The sequence below is a fragment of the Pseudophryne corroboree genome, chromosome 9, assembly GCF_028390025.1.
Source record: "Pseudophryne corroboree isolate aPseCor3 chromosome 9, aPseCor3.hap2, whole genome shotgun sequence".
NCBI lineage: Eukaryota > Metazoa > Chordata > Amphibia > Anura > Myobatrachidae > Pseudophryne > Pseudophryne corroboree.
This window is the reverse complement of record NC_086452.1, coordinates 240,604,631-240,627,796: the sequence shown is the minus strand read 5'-3', so window position 1 is coordinate 240,627,796 and position 23,166 is coordinate 240,604,631. Positions and strand designations below refer to the sequence as shown.

At 44.9% G+C, this 23,166-nt stretch overlaps 1 long non-coding RNA gene across 1 annotated transcript in view; it reads right to left on the bottom strand.

Annotated features, from left to right (window-relative positions):
* Window positions 1-2,450: 2,450 nt before the first annotated feature.
* The window catches only part of LOC134957939 (uncharacterized), a 39,036-nt gene continuing 18,320 nt past the window's right edge, over window positions 2,451-23,166 (bottom strand). Inside the window, exon 2 of the long non-coding RNA XR_010186807.1 lies at window positions 2,451-3,202. This is a non-coding gene — a long non-coding RNA (uncharacterized LOC134957939). The remainder of the gene's footprint in view (window positions 3,203-23,166) is intronic.

The window sequence follows — 23,166 nt, the reverse complement described above, 5'->3', positions numbered from 1 at the left end:
CATTAACCTTTATCTTTTGGCTACCATTTTTAGTCAGATTGCAGTATGGATCCCAAAACTGGGAGACCACATGTAGTCATCCTCCTGTGAAATCTTGTGTTTCAGCCTACACTGGATCCACCTCGATGAGACACAAACACATTAGTTATTACTACAGATATGGGATTTTTGTAAAACACATTGTAAGACCAATTCTTTACCCTCCTCCATAACATCACTGTGACAGAAACCAGATTGCTTTCCAGGACATTGCCTATATTTTCATTCATGGATTGACAAAGGTATTAGGATAGTTTCAGAAGTATTTGCCTTTATTCACTGCACCTCTCTGATATATTTGACCTCATGATTGTTAGTCCATTTACATATGTAGAGTCCCTTCCCAGTCAGTATATAATTGGACCCTTGCGGCAAGATGGCGCTAAACTTGGACATTTTGCAAACTCACCCAATGAAATAGGGTGAGACTACATGTAAATCCCAAGTTTCTGAACTTGCACAGTAAAAACTCACATCCTGATGTTTTTCCATTTTTTACATACAACTCGCCCAATGGGCCTAATTTAGACCTGATCGGTGCTGTGCGTTTTCGCACAGCAGCTGATCAGTGCATGCTAGACAGCCGACGGCTGTCTCAGCCCTGCGATCGCCTATGCCTCATTGACAGGCAGAGGCAGTCGATGGGCGGGAGGGTGCGGGTGCTTGGCGTTTGGCCACCGTTTAGGGGGCGCGGTCCGGACAACACAGGCATGCCTGGACCATTGGGGCAGAAGGCCGCGGCAACTGCATGACATCACACGCAGCTACTGTGACCCTCACAGCAACGAGTAGCTCCCTGCCAGCACAGGAGCTGCGCTGATAGGGAGCTACTCCTAAAGTACAAAAGCATCGCCGCTGTGCGATGCTTTGTACTTGTATGGGGGATTGGGGGCAGGGCCTGACATGCGGGGTGGACTAGCCCTCTGCTGGGAATCCCCCCGCATGTCTGTGTGACTAATCATAGATGTGCTAGATTTAGCACATTTACAATCAGGTCTGAATTAGATCCAATGTAATATGGTTTGTTCAGGTGGGGGTGTGTTCTGCGCTCCCTCCAATAAATGTTCTATATGTATGAGGGAATCTGACCATGCGGCCTAGGTCCCAGGGGTAGGAATTCTTTTCAAGTAATCCTTATTCTAACAAAGAGCCAAAAAGGAGAAAAGGAACCTCCGGCGCTACTGGATAGGCTGTGGATCATTATTGAAAGACTTCAGTGGTGTTTAGCGCATAAAGAAAAATGTTTTTTATTTATTTTGATTATGAGCAAATATGGGTAGGTAAAACAACAGTAATATAAAAGAAATAATATAAAATTGTTGTTGGTGTTGAAACCTAATGCTATCTACAGCTGCCTATTGTCAGTGTGAATCAAATGTGAATACATGTACTGTACATAAAAAATTCTTAAAAACACAGATTCAGAGTGCCATTAATCTCGGTTGCATGTGAATGAAGCGGGTCTGAAAACTGTGAACACCATGCAACTGTGATTCCCTTGTGGTTATTTACAAAGGGTTTGCAGCAAATACAAATGAATACATTTTTGACACAGTATTTTAAAACAGAATACGGATAGATACTGTTGCTGAAATGTTCCTCTGTTAAAAAGTCTTTAGAGTGCATGCACAATCTGGTGAGAGGGGGAGTGCTGTCTTTCCGTTCCTAGGGTTTTCTCTAATGTCGCTCCTGTTCCATGTAAAAACTGGTGTCTTTTAATGTTTATTAGCGGCTTTTAACTGATGCAAAAAACTCACATATCTTCGTCCCCTACGGGACTGGTAAACTCGGTTCCGAGCAGTGGCGGGTCGTGTGCGCCTTTTTCCTCCGGAGCCGCGATGTTACTGCAGGCGCCTGCAGTGCTGATCCTCGTGGAGCTTGAGCGGCCGGCGTCTTCCAGGGAGGTCAGGATCTCTGGACCTGAGGCGGGTGTCAGGGGTGTGTGGTCCAACGCGTTTCACTCGACTAAGGATGCCGTGCTTCGTCAGGGACTGTGTAATGCCGTGTACTTCAGGTTTCCTTCTTATAAGATCCAGTCTTTGTTAATTGGTTGGCCCAGCGGTCAGTCACGCAAATGTAATATGGTGTAAGTTCTAAACTCACACATACTGTGAAACATTACCAAAAACTTGCAAGAAAAATAAAGTAGATCAGGTTTGCCTAGATGAGTTTGTATGTGAGACTTTGGGGGATTAAATAAAAAACACTGTAAAAGCATATTTACATTAAAACCCATTTCTATATTTATAGCTGACTTTATAAACCCATTTACAATAATTAAACCCCTAAAAATGGTGCACGTAACTGTAATTGCAAAAAATCCATTACTCAAACCCATTACCTACAAAGTACCCCCTAAATAGTGTACCTACATCTTCATTTAAAAATAAAAACAGAAACAAGCACAGACACAATTTTTTAAACACTTTACTAATGCAAAAACGGAAAATTATAATAAGAACAAAAAACAGAAATAAACATTTTGAAAGAAAAATCACTGAGAGATGGAAAAGCCTCTGTCCCTCCCTGCCCCCTTAGGTGAACAGTACAACCATCCCCATGCATATGGACACTATGCATTGGGGGTGTGGATGTTTTGCAGTTGTTTGGGTGTTGGTGTTTTGGGAGCTGGTGGAAGATGAGTTGGGAGCATCTGTAACAGCCCTTTGGCCTACCAGCTCACTTTGTATGGTCACAAAAGCCATTGTTTTCTCCTGGATGGCAGTCATTTGGTCCCATATGGCCACTGTTTGCTCTTGGGTGGCTGCTGTGAGTTGAAACAGCAGCATCCTTATGTCGGTGGCCATACAGATGGGGGTCCCCTGCGCAACCATGCAGGTCCTGTTTTGTTTTCTTAGCTGGTGGCTAATGCAGTCCATATGAGCACAATGCTGATCCATAAAGCAAAACTGGTGTTCATGGAACTGATGCAGGAGCAGAGCCAGCTCATCCACACTTGGGCTGGTGTCATGAGCTGACTCCTGTGTGGGTGGCTGGTGCTGCTGGGTAGGTAAAATGGTTATAGTTGGGGATATAGGAGTGAGTGTTATAGTGGGCTCACACTCCACCTCTGTGGAATAGTCCACCAGGCTAACCTGTGGAGCCGGAACCACTAGTACTCATGGTGTTGGTTACGGCGGAGCCAAGTGAACGTGAGAAGGACCTGAAAAGCAAAAACAAAAAATAGGAAATTAAATATAGTTATACTTATACTAAAAATTTTGATAGTAATTTTGGTCACCTAACAATACACTCGCTACACACATTTTCTTAATTTACACAACTTATTGGATCTACTTCAGTCAGGCTTTCATTCCCAACACTCCACAGAGACAGCACTGACTAAAGTAGTGAATGATCTAGTCACTGCGAAGTCCAGAGGCCATTACTCACTTCTTATTCTTCTAGATCTCTCTGCTGCTTTTGACACTGTTGACCTTTCTCTTTTCATACAAACACTACAATCCCTAGGTCTTCAAAACACAGCCCTCTCTTGAGTCCTGTGCTACATATCTAATCACTTCTTCAGCTCTTTACCTCTTCACTACCTCTTTCATTTAGAGTATCACAAGGCTTGGTCTTAGGTCATCTGCTTTTCTCAGTCTATACCTCATCTCTTGGTAAACTAATCAGCTCTTTTGGATTACAGTATCATCTGTTCACAGATGATATTCAAATCTATCTATCATCCCCAGATTTATCACCATCTGTATTGGTCCATGTCACTGAATGCCTTTCTGCCATTTCATCTTGGATGTCATCTCGCCACCTCAAAGTTAATATTTCCAAAACAGGGTTAAATATATTTCCACTGGCCAATAGTAGTTACCAACCTGATATCTCTATCACTGTTGAGATCTCAACAATCAGTCCTACCCCACATGCTCACTGCCTAGGTGCCATACTTGACTTAGAACTGTCCTTTGCTCCCCACATTCAATCTGTCTCAAAATCATGTTACATGCATCGAAGAAACATATCCAAAATATGACCATACCTTACACAAGACACTGCAAAAACACTAATACATGTTCTCATTAGGGTTACATTTATGGTCACAATACCGACACCGGAATCCCGGCATCTAATAATCATGCATGCCAACCAACAGGGACTATTCCCACTCGTGGGTGTCCACAACACAAATAGAGTGGGAATATAATCTGTGGCAAGCACAGCTAGCCCGCAATGGGCTTTGTTGCTCTCATCTTCCAGCCGGCAATCTAACTGTCAGGATCCCGGAGGAGTTATTGTGACCGTCGGTCTCCCAATGCTCTCATTATCTCCCACATTGATTATTGCAATAGTCTTCTTACTGGTCTTATGAAAAATAGACTCTCAACACTACAATCCATTCTGAATGCAGCTGCGAGGCTAATCTTCTAGAGATGAGCGCCGGAAATTTTTCGGGTTTTGTGTTTTGGTTTTGGGTTCGGTTCCGCGGCCGTGTTTTGGGTTCGACCGCGTTTTGGCAAAACCTCACCGAATTTTTTTTGTCGGATTCGGGTGTGTTTTGGATTCGGGTGTTTTTTTCCAAAAAACCTAAAAAACAGCTTAAATCATAGAATTTGGCGGTCATTTTGATCCCAAAGTATTATTAACCTCAAAAACCATAATTTCCACTCATTTTCAGTCTATTCTGAATACCTCACACCTCACAATATTATTTTTAGTCCTAAAATTTGCACCGAGGTCGCTGTGTGAGTAAGATAAGCGACCCTAGTGGCCGACACAAACACCGGGCCCATCTAGGAGTGTCACTGCAGTGTCACGCAGGATGGCCCTTCCAAAAAACCCTCCCCAAACAGCACATGACGCAAAGAAAAAAAGAGGCGCAATGAGGTAGCTGTGTGAGTAAGATTAGCGACCCTAGTGGCCGACACAAACACCGGGCCCATCTAGGAGTGGCACTGCAGTGTCACGCAGGATGTCCCTTCCAAAAAACCCTCCCCAAACAGCACATGACGCAAAGAAAAAAAGAGGCGCAATGAGGTAGCTGTGTGAGTAAGATAAGCGACCCTAGTGGCCGACACAAACACCGGGCCCATCTAGGAGTGGCACTGCAGTGTCACGCAGGATGTCCCTTCCAAAAAACCCTCCCCAAACAGCACATGACGCAAAGAAAAAAAGAGGCGCAATGAGGTAGCTGACTGTGTGAGTAAGATAAGCGACCCTAGTGGCCGACACAAACACCGGGCCCATCTAGGAGTGGCACTGCAGTGTCTCGCAGGATGTCCCTTCCAAAAAACCCTCCCCAAACAGCACATGACGCAAAGAAAAAAAGAGGCGCAATGAGGTAGCTGACTGTGTGAGTAAGATAAGCGACCCTAGTGGCCGACACAAACACTGGGCCCATCTAGGAGTGGCACTGCAGTGTCACGCAGGATGTCCCTTCCAAAAAACCCTCCCCAAACAGCACATGACGCAAAGAAAAAGAAAAGAAAAAAGAGGTGAAAGATGGAATTGTCCTTGGGCCCTCCCACCCACCCTTATGTTGTATAAACAGGACATGCACACTTTAACCAACCCATCATTTCAGTGACAGGGTCTGCCACACGACTGTGACTGATATGACGGGTTGGTTTGGACCCCCACCAAAAAAGAAGCAATTAATCTCTCCTTGCACAAACTGGCTCTACAGAGGCAAGATGTCCACCTCATCATCATCCTCCGATATATCACCGTGTACATCCCCCTCCTCACAGATTATCAATTCGTCCCCACTGGAATCCACCATCTCAGCTCCCTGTGTACTTTGTGGAGGCAATTGCTGCTGGTCAATGTCTCCACGGAGGAATTGATTATAATTCATTTTAATGAACATCATCTTCTCCACATTTTCTGGATGTAACCTCGTACGCCGATTGCTGACAAGGTGAGCGGCGGCACTAAACACTCTTTCGGAGTACACACTTGTGGGAGGGCAACTTAGGTAGAATAAAGCCAGTTTGTGCAAGGGCCTCCAAATTGCCTCTTTTTCCTGCCAGTATAAGTACGGACTGTGTGACGTGCCTACTTGGATGCGGTCACTCATATAATCCTCCACCATTCTATCAATGGTGAGAGAATCATATGCAGTGACAGTAGACGACATGTCCGTAATCGTTGTCAGGTCCTTCAGTCCGGACCAGATGTCAGCATCAGCAGTCGCTCCAGACTGCCCTGCATCACCGCCAGCGGGTGGGCTCGGAATTCTGAGCCTTTTCCTCGCACCCCCAGTTGCGGGAGAATGTGAAGGAGGAGATGTTGTTGACAGGTCGCGTTCCGCTTGACTTGACAATTTACTCACCAGCAGGTGTTTGAACCCCAGCAGACTTGTGTCTGCCGGAAAGAGAGATCCAAGGTAGGCTTTAAATCTAGGATCGAGCACGGTGGCCAAAATGTAGTGCTCTGATTTCAACAGATTGACCACCCGTGAATCCTTGTTAAGCGAATTAAGGGCTCCATCCACAAGTCCCACATGCCTAGCGGAATCGCTCCGTGTTAGCTCCTCCTTCAATGTCTCCAGCTTCTTCTGCAAAAGCCTGATGAGGGGAATGACCTGACTCAGGCTGGCAGTGTCTGAACTGACTTCACGTGTGGCAAGTTCAAAGGGCATCAGAACCTTGCACAACGTTGAAATCATTCTCCACTGCGCTTGAGACAGGTGCATCCCACCTCCTATATCGTGCTCAATTGTATAGGCTTGAATGGCCTTTTGCTGGTCCTCCAACCTCTGAAGCATATACAGGGTTGAATTCCACCTCGTTACCACTTCTTGCTTCAGATGATGGCAGGGCAGGTTCAGTAGTTTTTGGTGGTGCTCCAGTTTTCTGTACGTGGTGCCTGTACGCCGAAAGTGTCCCGCAATTCTTCTGGCCACCGACAGCATCTCTTGCACGCCCCTGTCATTTTTTAAAAAATTCTGCACCACCAAATTCAAGGTATGTGCAAAACATGGGACGTGCTGGAATTGGCCCAGATTTAATGCACACACAATATTGCTGGCGTTGTCCGATGCCACAAATCCACAGGAGAGTCCAATCGGGGTAAGCCATTCCGCGATGATCTTCCTCAGTTGCCGTAAGAGGTTTTCAGCTGTGTGCGTATTCTGGAAACCGGTGATACAAAGCGTAGCCTGCCTAGGAAAGAGTTGGCATTTGCGAGATGCTGCTACTGGTGCCGCCGCTGCTGTTCTTGCGGCGGGAGTCCATACATCTACCCAGTGGGCTGTCACAGTCATATAGTCCTGACCCTGCCCTGCTCCACTTGTCCACATGTCCGTGGTTAAGTGGACATTGGGTACAGCTGCATTTTTTAGGACACTGGTGACTCTTTTTCTGAGGTCTGTGTACATTTTCGGTATCGCCTGCCTAGAGAAATGGAACCTAGATGGTATTTGGTACCGGGGACACAGTACCTCCAACAAGTCTCTAGTTGGCTCTGCAGTAATGATGGATACCGGAACCACATTTCTCACCACCCAGGATGTCAAGGCCTCAGTTATCCGCTTTGCAGTAGGATGACTGCTGTGATATTTCATCTTCCTCGCAAAGGACTGTTGGACAGTCAATTGCTTGGTGGAAGTAGTAAACGTGGTCTTACGACTTCCCCTCTGGGATGACCATCGACTCCCAGCGGCAACAACAGCAGCGCTAGCAGCAGTAGGCGTTACACGCAAGGATGCATCGGAGGAATCCCAGGCAGGAGAGGACTCGTCAGAATTGCCAGTGACATGGCCTGCAGGACTCTTGGCATTCCTGGGGAAGGAGGAAATTGACACTGAGGGAGTTGGTGGGGTGGTTTGCGTGAGCTTGGTTACAAGAGGAAGGGATTTACTGGTCAGTGGACTGCTTCCGCTGTCGGCCCAAGTTTTTGAACTTGTCACTGACTTATTATGAATGCGCTGCAGGTGACGTATAAGGGAGGATGTTCCGAGGTGGTTAACGTCCTTACCCCTACTTATTACAGCTTGACAAAGGGAACACACGGCTTGACACCTGTTGTCCGCATTTCTGGTGAAATACTTCCACACCGAAGAGCTGATTTTTTTGGTATTTTCACCAGGCATGTCAACGGCCATATTCCTACCACGGACAACAGGTGTCTCCCCGGGTGCCTGACTTAAACAAACCACCTCACCATCAGAATCCTCCTGGTCAATTTCCTCCCCAGCGCCAGCAACACCCATATCCTCCTCATCCTGGTGTACTTCAACACTGACATCTTCAATCTGACTATCAGGAACTGGACTGCGGGTGCTCCTTCCATCACTTGCAGGGGGCGTGCAAATGGTGGAAGGCGCATGCTCTTCACGTCCAGTGTTGGGAAGGTCAGGCATCGCAACCGACACAATTGGAGTCGGACTCTCCTTGTGGATTTGGGATTTCGAAGAACGCACAGTTCTTTGCGGTGCTACTGCTTTTGCCAGCTTTAGTCTTTTCATTTTTCTAGCGAGAGGCTGAGTGCTTCCATCCTCATGTGAAGCTGAACCACTAGCCATGAACATAGGCCAGGGCCTCAGCCATTCCTTGCCACTCCGTGTGGTAAATGGCATATTGGCAAGTTTACGCTTCTCCTCCGACAATTTTATTTTAGGTTTTGGAGTCCTTTTTTTACTGATATTTGGTGTTTTGGATTTGACATGCTCTGTACTATGACATTGGGCATCGGCCTTGGCAGACGACGTTGCTGGCATTTCATCGTCTCGGCCATGACTAGTGGCAGCAGCTTCAGCACGAGGTGGAAGTGGATCTTGATCTTTCCCTAATTTTGGAACCTCAACATTTTTGTTCTCCATATTTTAATAGGCACAACTAAAAGGCACCTCAGGTAAACAATGGAGATGGATGGATTGGATACTAGTATACAATTATGGACGGACTGCCGAGTGCCGACACAGAGGTAGCCACAGCCGTGAACTACCGCACTGTACTGTGTCTGCTGCTAATATAGACTGGTTGATAAAGAGATAGTATACTCGTAACTAGTATGTATGTATAAAGAAAGAAAAAAAAACCACGGTTAGGTGGTATATACAATTATGGACGGGCTGCCGAGTGCCGACACAGAGGTAGCCACAGCCGTGAACTACCGCACTGTACTGTGTCTGCTGCTAATATAGACTGGTTGATAAAGAGATAGTATACTCGTAACTAGTATGTATGTATAAAGAAAGAAAAAAAAACCACGGTTAGGTGGTATATACAATTATGGACGGGCTGCCGAGTGCCGACACAGAGGTAGCCACAGCCGTGAACTACCGCACTGTACTGTGTCTGCTGCTAATATATAGACTGGTTGATAAAGAGATAGTATACTCGTAACTAGTATGTATGTATAAAGAAAGAAAAAAAAACCACGGTTAGGTGGTATATACAATTATGGACGGGCTGCCGAGTGCCGACACAGAGGTAGCCACAGCCGTGAACTACCGCACTGTACTGTGTCTGCTGCTAATATAGACTGGTTGATAAAGAGATAGTATACTCGTAACTAGTATGTATGTATAAAGAAAGAAAAAAAAAACCACGGTTAGGTGGTATATACAATTATGGACGGGCTGCCGAGTGCCGACACAGAGGTAGCCACAGCCGTGAACTACCGCACTGTACTGTGTCTGCTGCTAATGTAGACTGGTTGATAAAGAGATAGTATACTCGTAACTAGTATGTATGTATAAAGAAAGAAAAAAAAACCACGGTTAGGTGGTATATACAATTATGGACGGGCTGCCGAGTGCCGACACAGAGGTAGCCACAGCCGTGAACTACCGCACTGTACTGTGTCTGCTGCTAATATAGACTGGTTGATAAAGAGATAGTATACTCGTAACTAGTATGACTATAAAGAAAGAAAAAAAAACCACGGTTAGGTGGTATATACAATTATGGACGGGCTGCCGAGTGCCGACACAGAGGTAGCCACAGCCGTGAACTACCGCACTGTACTGTGTCTGCTGCTAATATAGACTGGTTGATAAAGAGATAGTATACTACTAATATTATATATACTGGTGGTCAGGTCACTGGTCACTAGTCACACTGGCAGTGGCACTCCTGCAGCAAAAGTGTGCACTGTTTAATTTTAATATAATATTATGTACTCCTGGCTCCTGCTATAACCTATAACTGGCACTGCAGTGCTCCCCAGTCTCCCCCACAATTATAAGCTGTGTGAGCTGAGCACAGTCAGATATATATATACATTGATGCAGCACACTGGGATGAGCAGTGCACACAGATATGGTATGTGACTGAGTCACTGTGTGTATCGTTTTTTTCAGGCAGAGAACGGATATATTAAATAAAACAAACAACTGCACTGTCTGGTGGTCACTGTGGTCGTCAGTCACTAAACTCTGCACTCTCTTCTACAGTATCACAGCCTCAGGTCAATCTCTCTCTCTCTCTCTCAACCCTAATCTAAATGGAGAGGACGCCAGCCACGTCCTCTCCCTATCAATCTCAATGCACGTGTGAAAATGGCGGCGGCGCGCGGCTCCTTATATAGAATCCGAGTCTCGCGAGAATCCGACAGCGTCATGATGACGTTCGGGCGCGCTCGGGTTAACCGAGCAAGGCGGGAGGATCCGAGTCTGCTCGGACCCGTGAAAAAAACATGAAGTTCGTGCGGGTTCGGATTCAGAGAAACCGAACCCGCTCATCTCTATAATCTTCCTCATTAGATGTTCATCGGCTGCAGATCCACTCTGTCAGTCCCTCCATTGGTTACTTGTATTCTACCTTATTCAATATAAAATACTTTTACTCACACACAAGGTCATTAACCAAACTACACCAATGTACATCTCTTCGCTTATATGAAAATATCTCCCAACCCGACCTATCTGCTCCTCACAAGATCTATGTCGCTCATCCACACTGCTTACTAGCTCCCATGCAGAAATGCAGGACTTTCTTCGGGCTGTACCCACTCTGTGGAATGCCCTGCAATGCACAATAAGACTCTACCATAGCCTCCAAAGCTTCAAGTGTTCCCTGAAAACTCATCTCTTCAGGCTATCTTATCACATTCCAGAACAGCTCACTCAACTTTCATAAACTTCCCTATCCAATTATATCCCCACTGTACAGTCCACACATATCCTCCACATAATTTCTCTTTATACATTTTCCCGCCCTTCTGACCCTGTTTCATCATTGCTGTGATGTGATATCATGCAGCCCACCTGGAACCTTTGCAATCAGGTGGACAACTATGCAATAGATAGCATCCATCCTTGTGTATCAATGCCTATTTCCCTATAGACTGTAAGCTTGTGAGCAGGGCCTTCCTATCTCTATGACTGTTTGGTATTATCCAGTTTTGTTTTATCATTGTGTCCAATTATAAAGCGCAATGGAATCTTCTGCACTATATAAGAAACTGTTAATAAATACATAAATAAATAAATAAATAAATAAATAAATGGGTTTTAAAGATTAAAGGTGCATTCACAATCAGTGATGATTTAAGGTGTAAAATAAATGTACCTTTTAAACAATACGCATCTAAAGGATTTTGAACACAGTCCATTATGTGCTATTGAGCTTACAAACATAAATTATGCTTGTTGGCTGTAGGGCACATAGGTGGTCATTCCGAGTTGATCGCTAGCTGCAATCGTTCGCTGTGCAGCGATGAGGCAAAAAAACGGCACTTCTGCGCATGCGTATGCGGCACAATGCGCATGTGCGGCGTACTTTCACAACGGCCGATGCAGTTTTACACAAGGTCTAGCGAAGCTTTTCAGTTGCACTGCTGTCCGCAGAGTGATTGACAGGAAAGGGGCGTTTCTGGGTGTCAACTAACCATTTTTATGGAGTGTTCATAAAAACGCAGGCGTGCCAGGAAAAACGCAGGCATGGCTGGGCGAACGCAGGGCGTGTTCGTGACGTCAATACAGGAACTGAACAGTCTGAAGTCATCGCAAGCGCTGAGTAGGTCTGGAGCTACTCTGAAGCTGCACTCTTTTTTTGTAGCCGCTGTGCGATCCTTTCGTTCACACTTCTGCTAAGCTAAAATACACTCCCAGAGGGCGGCGGCTTAGCGTTTGCACGACTACTACAAACTGCTAGCAAGCGATCAACTCGGAATGACCACCATATTGCACACATTACCAAATGCCCACAAATTGTGTTAGGGTCTCACACAGTCATTAAAATAAAAAGACAATATTCATGGACAGTATTTAAAAAAAAAATCACCTTTTACTCTTCTAGGCTACAGCTACATAAGTATTTGGGGGGAAATAATTATATAGCTACTTTCAAATGCATTCATTTTTAACCTTTGAAAGTATAGTTTAAACACAATTGGTGATTATATTAATAGTTTAAATCTATTTAGAGGCAACATTGTTTTAACAAAAACAGTTTAAACTAAAATCTTAATACAGTAAATATATATGATCTACATAAATTTAGACCCCGAAGAGATTTTATACAAAACAGTTGACACTGATTTAAGTTGGTATAGTTAAAAAGTGGGAATTTCATGCTTACTCACCAGGATGCCTTTGTGATGCAGGACGATCATTGTTCACAATATGTGGTCCTAGAAGCACCTCTGGCTCAAATATCTGCTTCAGCTCCTTCTCGTAAGGTATATAACGTGAAAGAGCTATATGACCACCTCCTATCCTTGCTGCCTTGCAGTGCTCCTTAGCCAGTTTGGCCTTTACGGAGCACGTAATGTCATTCAAACCCTTCTTAACATTCTGGACTTCACGCCAAAACTGACTTATGGCATTCATGGCATCCGTGACTGGGTGCCGCATGTTTTTCTTTTTTGGGGCAGATATAAGGTGTGCTTGTCCCCCAGGAGCCATGGGTATATATGTTACCATGCTGTGGACCAATGCAGAATTTTTATCAAAGCTAAAATGGACATTATGCCCAGTCCGTGTCTTGCCCAGATCAGATGCACCATCATCCTCCTCCTCACTTTCCTGAGACTACTCAAACTGTGCCTTCTGTTCCTCACTCTCCAGATCCCCCAAATCCTCTTTGCTGTCCTCCTCCTCACTTTTTAGACTGCAGCACAACATCCTCTGTCAAGATCAACTGATTTTGTGAATCAGTTTACCTTGGACCAACCGAAGGTGTTGGTGCCGGAGTATAGTGGAAACAGGGAGGACGAAGAAAGTTCCATTTCATATATTTATTAGAAAACTACAATTCCAGAAAGGAGTTAAATGACAATCATTAGACACCATATATAAACTGATGTACTGCAATGAATGGCATAACGATAAGCAGGATCTGTATCAAAGATGCACTGAAGAAATATTCATATGAATTAAATAAAAATGTGCCTGAAGATTAGTGAAGAATTGTCCAATATGAAGCAAAGATTGGTGCCAAACTGTAAAGAAGTGTTAACTGGAAATTGTAGACAAAGATGAATAAATGTAAAGACTTGTTACTGATGCTTAAAGGCTGAACTGGAGAACTGAAGAATTTTCCTTGAATGATGCAAAAACATAGATACAATCCTGAAAGAAGTGCTTGCAGGTTGTGAAATTATACTTGAAACACTGTGAAGAGCTGCAGCAGAAGACAACGGTGAAGAATGGGTTAACTGAGAGATGAGTAAACGAGGACCAGGATTAAGTAGAAACTTCCTCCAGCTGTGTGATTATAGTAGGCAGTCACTGAACAAACAGGGCAACCTCTCACGGGACTCCGGGAATCCACTTGTTGCCACTTGGAGAGCAATAGACTGACAGCACAGCAGGGAGCTGGTGGATCACTTGCTGTGAAGGCTGAAGGCAGACCTCTGAGAGTGGAGGCACTATCAGGACCACTGGAATCACACAGAAATTCACAGGGAGAGCGCAGAGCTAGGGTACAGAGTAGCTGCAACAAAGCACTGGCCAAAAGTGAAATAACCCCAGCCTATTTATAGGCATCACAAGCACGGGATTGGCTAACACTTACCCACAGGTGCTCACAGGTGCTGCATTTGATCTCCAACATCACCACCTCCTATACTGCAGACACACAGAGGTACCTCCGGCCATTAGGTTCCCGCATTCCCGACTCCCAGAACCGGCATCACCTCTGCCACCATCCCCACAAGGCTGCACAGCACTGCGAGTAACCGCACCGGCATCGGACGGACCCCAGAACCCACAGCGGTGAGTGACTGGTTTGTGAAAGTACCCCCACTTAAAGGTGGACTCTGGACACCTTTGAACTTTGTCAGGATTCTTGAAGTAGAATTTTTGAACCAGTCTTTGAGCATGAACATCTTCGGCAAAGACCCAGGACCTCTCCTCCGGACCATAACCTTTCCAATCAACCAGAAACTGAGGATGTCCATATCGACGACGTGAGTTCACAATCTCCTTAACCTCAAATACCTCATCTTGCAAAGAGTGAATTTTAGGAGGTTCGAGCAGGGCAGCACGAAACTTATTGAGGGTCAAAAATTTCAGCAGAGATGTATGAAAGGCGTTAGGAATTATAAAAGAAGGTGACAACTTGACTTTGTATTGCTACAGCATTGAGTATCTTTTCTATGGGAAATGGGCCAATAAACTTGGGAGCAAACTTCTTAGAATGAACTTTGAACTTAAGATTGCGAGTAGAAATACAAACTTGGTCTCCTACCTTGTAGTTAGGTACAGCCTTACGTTTTCTATCTGCGAAAGATTTATAACGAGCAGAAGATTTAATCAACGATTTGCGCAGACAATTCCAGATTTTAGACAAAGCACTTGATCTGCCGCTGGGACCTCCTGAACTGGCAAAGGATGGAATCTGGCACACGAGGATGATAATCAAAGTTAGTGTAAAATGGTGTCGATTCTAAAGATGAATGAAAAAGATTATGAGCAAATTCTGCCAACGGAAGGTAGTCTATCCAATCATCCTGGGATAAAAATATGTATAACTGGAGAAAAGTTTCAAGATCTTGATTTACTCTTTCAGTTTGTCCATCTGTCTGGGGATGATATGCAGAAGAAAAATTCAACTTAATGTTTAATGAAGAAAAAAGCGACCTCCAAAATGTGGCTACAAACTGTGTTCCACGATCAGAAACAATCTCTTGAGGAAGGCCATGCAACTTAAAGATCTCAGAAATGAATAATCTGGCTACTGAAGGAGCTGATGGTAATCTTGTTAATGGAATAAAATTTGCCATTTTCGAAAATCGATCCACTACCACCCAAATGGTATTCCACCCTTTTGATGGAGGTAAGTAGGTTACGAAATCCATTGAAATATGAGTCCAAGGTCGTTTGGGTATAGATAATGGTTATAACAAACCCGAAGGAGGATCCTTTGGAATCTTAAGTTGGGCGCATTTAGGGCATGTTGCTATAAACTCTTGGACATCAGCTTTAAGACGTGGCCACCAGTTAGACTGTTGAATAAATTTAAGAGTCTTTTGGACCCCAGGATGACCCATGAAAGACAAAGAGTGAGCCCAAGTAAGCAGTCGTTTACAAAGTTTTGAGGCATCAAAGGTTCTGCCAGAAGGAGGGACCAGGACTGGAGAAGTTCGAGTCATTGAAAAAAGGTAGGACTTACGATGGCTTGATTCGTAGTAGCATTGTCTGACTCAGATGAACTAAAGGACCGAGAAAGGGCATCCACTTTTTTATTTTGAGACCCTAGATGATAGGTGAGCTTAAAATTAATTCAGGTGAATTAAGGAGCCCACCGAGGAGCCCACCGAGCTTGTTGCGGATTCAAACACTGAGCAGACTGCAGATAAAGAAGATTCTTATGATCAGTATATACTGTGATGGGATGTTGTGCTCCCTCTAGAAGGTATCGCCACTCTTCAAACACAAATTTGATAGCAAGTAATTCCTGCTCCCCAATAGCATAATTACGTTCAGCCGGTAGAAAATTACAGGAGAAATATCCGCATGGATGGAATTTTTTATCTTCAAAGAGTTGCGACAAAACAGCTCCCACTGCTTCCGTAGATTCGTCTACCTCCACTATAAAGGGACAGTTCAAATTACCAGTTTGTAGGATTTGCTCCTTTGCTTGTCAGGGCTGTGATTGGAGCGAGCAATGTAGAGTAATTTTCAATTAATTTCCTATAGAAATTGGCAAAGTGAAGGAATTTCTGAATCCCCTTGAGAGTCGTAGGAGTGGACCAGTGTTGGATAGCTTATACCTTAACAGGATCCATACATAGCTCTGATCCGGAAATGATATAACCAAGAAACGGTATAGAAGATACTTCAAAAGTACACTTCTCGAACTTACAATACAGTAATTTTTTCCTCAGACGGGTCAGTACCTCTTTAACTTGGAGACGGTGAGACTTCAGATCCTTGGAGAATATTAAGATATCATCCAAGTACACTACTAAACACTTGTAAAGAAGATCTCAAAAAACTTTGTTCATAGCTTTGGAAAATTGCAGGAGTATTACAAAGACCAAAAGGCATTACAAGGTATTCGTAATGCCCATCCCATGTATTAAAGGCTGTCTTCCATTCATCCCCTGCACGGATAAACATTAACTTGTAAGCTCCACGAAGATCTAATTTCGTAAAAACAGTAGCTCCCTTTACTCGGTCAAATAAATCTGGAATTAATGGCAGTGGGTTCCTGTTCTTCACTGTGATATCATTAAGCCTGCAATAATCTATGCACGCTCGCAAACCACCATCTTTTTTCTTAACGAAAAAGAATCCGGCTCCTGCAGGTGAAGATGATGGTCTAATAAACCCTTTGGATAAATTCTCTTGTATATAATCAGACATAGCTTGAGTCTCCGGAATGGACAGCGGATTAATTTGACCGCTAGGAGGTGTTTTGCCCGGCACAAAATTGATTGGGCAGTCCCATTCGCGATGAGGGGGCAAGGAGTCAGCCGCTTGTTTACGGAAGACAGCCACAAAAGATTGATAGACTGAAGGTAACTCAGGAAGACTGACTGACCGATGGGGTTTAACTGAAGCTAAACAATCCTTGGTAAAAGATTCACCCCATGAAAGAATTTCCGTGATTCGCCAGCTGAACTGTGGATTATGTTTTGGAGCCAAGGTAATCCAAATATCACATCATGTGAGGCTTTGGGAATCATGAGGAAGGAAATATATTAGGAATGGAGCACACCAACTTTCATCTTGAGACATACGGTTTGATGAGTAATTATGCCTTCTGGAATTTGACTTCCATCCACTACTGTAACAGAAACTACTACTTCCAGGGGCACAGATTGAATTTTAGATCATATGACAAAGGCTGAAGTGATGAATTTCTCGGCTGCACCGGAATCTAGGAGAGCGGAAACTTTAACTGTAGAACCTGGAACTTCCAAACAAATAGGCAAAGTTGACTCCTTCCCAGAAAGTGATTCCAAGGTAACTCTTAGCTTAACCTGTCTTGAATAAGCTAGGAGTGAGAGTTTTCCGGCCAAAGTTTGCAGAACTTAACAAAATGTTCAGAGGACCCACAGTACATGCAGAGGTTACCCTGTCGACAATGAATTTGTTCCTCTTCCATAAGACGAGAGCGTCCGATGTGCATAGGATCTTCTGCCGTCAGAGGAGACTGAGACAAAGAAGGATCTTGACGAGGTCTAGGTCGAGAATGCACGTTAAATTGCTCAACCTTATATTTCTCTAAACAATGCTCTCTGTAACGCAGATCAAGTTTATTGCAGATGGAAATGAATTCGTCCAGCTTAGTTGGCACGTCACGAATGGTTAAATCATCCTTAATTCTATCTGAAAGTCCATTCCAGAAAGCTGTGACCAGGGCCTCTTCGTTCCTGTTTAATTCTGAAGACAAGGTGCGAAATTGAATAATATATTGACTAACGGGGCGTGAGCCTTGACATACATGGAGAATCTCCAAAGACGCTGAGGTGGTTCTTCCCAGTTCAATGATTTTCCGGAAGGAAGATATAAATTCATTATAATTAGAAAGAATAGGGTCTCCCCTCTCCCACAGCAGTGACAACCACTCCAAGGCCTGACTGGACAGGTGTTAGGGTCTCCTGCTCTATGCTGCCACGTCGTCATGGCAACCGGGAGACAAGTGCTAGCGGAGTAACCTGAGCGTAGATGATACTCCGGTTCGGGTCTTTTGCTGTGCAGTGGTTACAGGCTCTGTGCACGGCAGGGGATCTGGTGCTGGTTTTTGTGCTCACAGTCTGTGAGGTCTGAGTGGGGCGTGGACAGCACCTGCTATATAAACCCTCTTCTCAGGTTAGGCAGATGCTGCTGAATCTTTGTTGGTTAGTCAGTTCCTGAAAGCTAGCTAGTACTGTGAAACTTTGTATTTGTTTGTTGCTTACTGCAAATAGGCCTTGGGATTTGGTATTACACTCTGCCAATCCAGACCTAGCAGTAAGACTGGAGTCAGTCGTTTAACCTGCTGGGGTTCTTTTGCTACTCTGTGAACCTAGCAAGTTTGCGGCTGTATTCTCAGACTTGCCTGCCAAAATCCTTTCTCACTGTGCAAGGTGTTCAGGTGTCAGTTTAGTGGCAGTAAGCTGAACCAGTGCACTGCAAGTGAAGACTAGGATTGTGGAGACTCTCCTTGTGTCTATCATTCCATCTCTGACCAAGGAGTTTACTGCCACACCCGTTGGTAACCCTTTAGGGTTTTGCTGTTGCCCTTAGCAACAGCATTTCGGGTTCTCTACGTATTAAATCACAACATCTCGCTTCTTGTCCATCTGAGCATTCCTAATACTAGGGAGACACCCAGTTTCTTAGCCTTTGGGCTTCTCTGTTCACTTTGTGTTTATTTTGTTACCCTATCACCTTCTGTGTATGTAATGTCATATTCCCCAGTCTGTCTGTGAGTTCATTTGTTTTGCATCCCTCTCCATTCAGACACCAGTACATTCCTGCTGGCACTGGTGTGCATAACATATTCAGCAGCCCAATACTCCTGTTGAAATTTTGTGGGAATATGGAGCATACCCCTCAAAATACTTTGCAACAGGTGGTCGATCAGGTGCAGGTCCTGACTCGACAATTTAATGATTTGTCCATTAAAATGCACACCTCGCAGGCCGCTGGCGGAGCTCCCGCAGCAGCAGTACCTTCAGGGGTTAAGGAGTCGAAAGTAATTCTCCCGGATCGTTTTTCTGGAGATCGCTCGCAGTTCTTTTGTTTCAAGGAGAGCTGCAAGCTATATTTCCAGCTTAGCAAAAGAAATAATCTATCAAGTATGATAAATAGATCGGGCGCTCGTAGGTGCTGTTGCTCAAATAGCTGCTGCTATAAGAATTGGGTTAGTCACCCCCAATATATACACAACAAAGAAAAAAACAATTAGCAGCGCTAATAGGTATATATATAAAAAATATGGTAGGATTGGGTGCTGATATATAGTAATTTAATCGAATTTGATCATTAACACAATAATAAAACACAATAAAATATAAAATGGATTACGTAATAAATAAAAATAATTTGCTAAAAAATTGAGGGATCACAGTAAACTGCCTACTATCTGTGTAGTCCGTTCCCAATTGATATAGACTGGATAGTGCACAAATGAATGACCAACCCTAGACTGACGGCGCAGTCTGTGGGATGATGATTAGTTACCACAATTTAGCCGCTGGAGGAAATAGAGTCCCTTCAAGTTGTTTATTATGGGTCCTCACTGCATCGCGGTGTCTCCTTCGTTGTCAAGGAGTGGTGGTGGTTCAGTTGGGTAGAGTGTTCCAAAAGTCCTATTAGGCACAATGTCCAGTCCTGGTCCGGATACACGTGGCAGCAAATTTCCAATAGGTGATAGCCCCCAAAAGCTTGGTCCCTGATGCGTTTCGCTGCAGGTCCTGCAGCTTTTTCAAAGGTGGTTTGTATGGGTGAAGAGACAGGGTTTATATACTGTGTCTAATGATTAGATCAAAAACGGCTGTGCACCCAATCCTTCCTGTTTTACAAATGACAATACAAAACTAATCAAATAAAACAAAAAAATCAAAACCTAGGACAGACTCAATATCATTTATTATAAAACGTGTATTTATCTTAACGAAAATGATTTTATATTCAAACTAATTCAGCTTGTCGTGAAATTACTTCCGGGTCAGAGATTCTCTATTATACAGTTTCTATTTTTTATTATTTATATATATATTAGGATCAGAGTACTTCTTAGATCTAGCTTAACATAATGCAATCAGCCATCGCTTTTATGTTATGGTTCGGTTAAAAATGATATCATAATAACGTTACATATGTTGAGAGAGCAAACATTTTACATTATTGTAGTTATTTCCGGGTTGCGGTTACATCATTTCCGCTTGATGAACCGCAAACCACGGCCTTTCAATAGGTAAGAGAGAGAGTAATCTTCGTCCGTTCAAGCGGAGCTACATAACCGGAACTTCCGGGTGCGGCATAGTGCGTCATAATGCGTCGTTTCCGGTAAATGAAACGCAAGCCGTAATCACTATAAGGAAGTGTCGGATTGTTTCTTATATGCCCCGCTGATAGATGTAGTGTAAAAAATCATTCCTATAGCACTTTTGGAGCAAGAATATTGATCTTATATCTATATTACTCTTGAGGGATTTCCAGCTTAGGCCTCAGTCTTCTGGGTCGGAGATTCAGCGGGTGGGCATAGTGATTTCCTTGCTACAAGGAGACCCACAGGTCTAGGCATATGGGTTGCAGCCTGACTGTCCGTCGCTTAAAAGTGTTGATGCTTTTTTTACGGCACTGGGCATGTTGTATGATGACCCTGACAAGACGGCCTCAGCCGAGGCTCAGATTTCGATCCTTAAGCAAGGGCGAAGGCCAGTTGAGGTTTATTGTACTGAGTTTCGGAGGTTGGCCCATGATACCCAGTGGAATGACCCAGCCCTGAGACCAGTGGCGGATCTTGCCACGGGCAAGCAGTACTTTTGCCCGGGGCGCCGCCTTCCGGAGGGTGCTGGCGCCATCCGGAGGGCGCCGCCCCGTGGCAAGATCCGCCACTGCTGCCCGCTGTGTCACCGTCCGCCTCCGCTGCCCGCTGCAGTCCCCGTCCCCGTCCGCCTCCTGAAGGGAACTAGACGCTATGCGTCTAGTTTCCCTTCCTGGAGAGTAACTTTGCTGAGCGGTGCGCGATGACGTCATCGTGCACCGCACAGCAAAGGTCCTCTCTACGAAGGGAACTAGACGCATAGCGTCTAGTTTCCCTTCGTGGAGAGGACCTTTTGCTGTGCGGTGCGCGATGACGTCATCGCGCACCGCTCAGCATTCAAGCGGCGCTTTTAATGTACAGGGGGCGTAATTGACCACGCCCCCTGTGTAAGGCCACGCCCCATTTCATGCCCGGGGCGCAGAGCGCCCTTGAACCGGCCCTGCCTGAGACACCAGTACCGAAGAGGTCTTTCTAACCAGTTAAAACACCAACTGGTACAATATCCCTTGCCTGATAGCTTGGATCAGCTCATGCAGTTATCCATTTGGGTGGATAGACGGCTGAGAGAGCGCAGGCTTGAAAGGGAGACCGAGGTTTCCTTCTTTCCCAAGGGAACCTCAGACTCTGAGGAATTTTCCGAGGAGCCTATGCTGATTGGGGCTACACGCCTCTCCTCGCGTGAGAAGACGCGGAGGAGACAGCAGGGGTTATGTTTGTACTGTGGGAATAAAGGTCATGTGGTAGTATCATGCCCAGAAAAGCCGGAAAACTTCAGGGCCTGAGGGTGATGGGAAATATCCTGTCAGGCCAGAAGTCAGAATTTCCCAAGAAGACTTTTATCATTCCGGTGACCTTGAAGATCCTCGGTCAAACTGTCAAGACTGAGGCCTTTGTGGACAGTGGGGCCGACGGGGTTTTTATGGACCGCCAATTCGCCCTGAAACACTCTGTTCCCTTAGTACCCTTGGCATCGGAAATTGAGATTTGTGGGTTAAACGGGGAAACATTATCCCAGGGTAAAATTACCTCTTGCACTAGCCAGATTTCTTTGTTTATTGGAGCCACACACTCTGAAAAATTGTCCTTTTATGTGACTGTCTGTACTTTTGCCCCATTTGTGTTGGGGTTACCCTGGTTAAGGGCCCACAATCCTCAATTTGACTGGGTCTCTGGGGAGATTCTTAGTTGGGGTACTGATTGTTTCAGGAGTTGCCTGAGCCTTCCAGTCAGGCTTTCGCAGCTAAGTTTGCCAGGATTGCCAGGATGTTATGCAGATTTTGCGGACGTGTTCTCCAAAAGAGTTGCAGAGGTACTACCTCCCCATCGCCCCTATGACTGTGCCATTAATTTGTTGCCGAATGCTAAGCTTTCCAAGAGCAGGTTGTACTCCCTGTCACGTCCTGAGACTCAGGCTATGGCAGAGTACATTCAGGAGAACTTGGCTAAGGGATTTATCAGACCTTCACAGTCTCCAGTTGGGTCGGGGTTCTTCTTCATGGGTAAAAAGGACGGTTCGTTGCGACCCTGCATCGACTTCAGGGAATTGAACCGTATCATGATTAAAAACTCATACCCACTGCCTCTCATTTCGGTCTTGTTTGACCAGCTTCGTACGGCCACCATTTTTTCTAAGATTGACCTACGCGGTGCGTACAATCTAATCCGAATAAGAGAGGGGGATGAATGGAAGACTGCCTTTAATACCCACTCAGGGCATTATGAATATTTGGTGATGCCTTTTGGGCTCTCTAATGCCCCGGCAGTCTTCCAGGACTTCATGAACGATGTGCTCAGGGAATTTTCACAACTGAGGGCTGGTACTGACCAGGAGAAGCCTCAATTGTAGGGGCAGAGGTATATGTGAACCTGGGAAGCAGTACAGAGTTCTTAGACATGCAGGGAACCTTTACCACAGATGCCCGCAGGCGTGACCACGACAACAAAGGAAAGTTTAAAGGTTTTATTGAAACTCAGCTCACAAGCATATGTCGGCAGTTAGCAATATTAAGAACAGCATATAAGTCACAGTTCCCAGGAGTGCATATAGGCAGTCTCTAGGTGTGGTTTAATTAAGCACAGTCTTGAAGGACTTGGAGATGATATTTCCTTACCAACACCGATGCACTGGGTAGCTGATGGGAAACAGAAGCTGATGACTGAACTGTGGGGAAATTCCGGATAGAACCGACACAGGTGGTGAGCTGTGAAATGGTGTCAGATACCAGTGTAATGGAAGATCAGATGCAGAAACACTGGTGATGCTAGAGATCGATGACAGAGCACCGATGGTGAC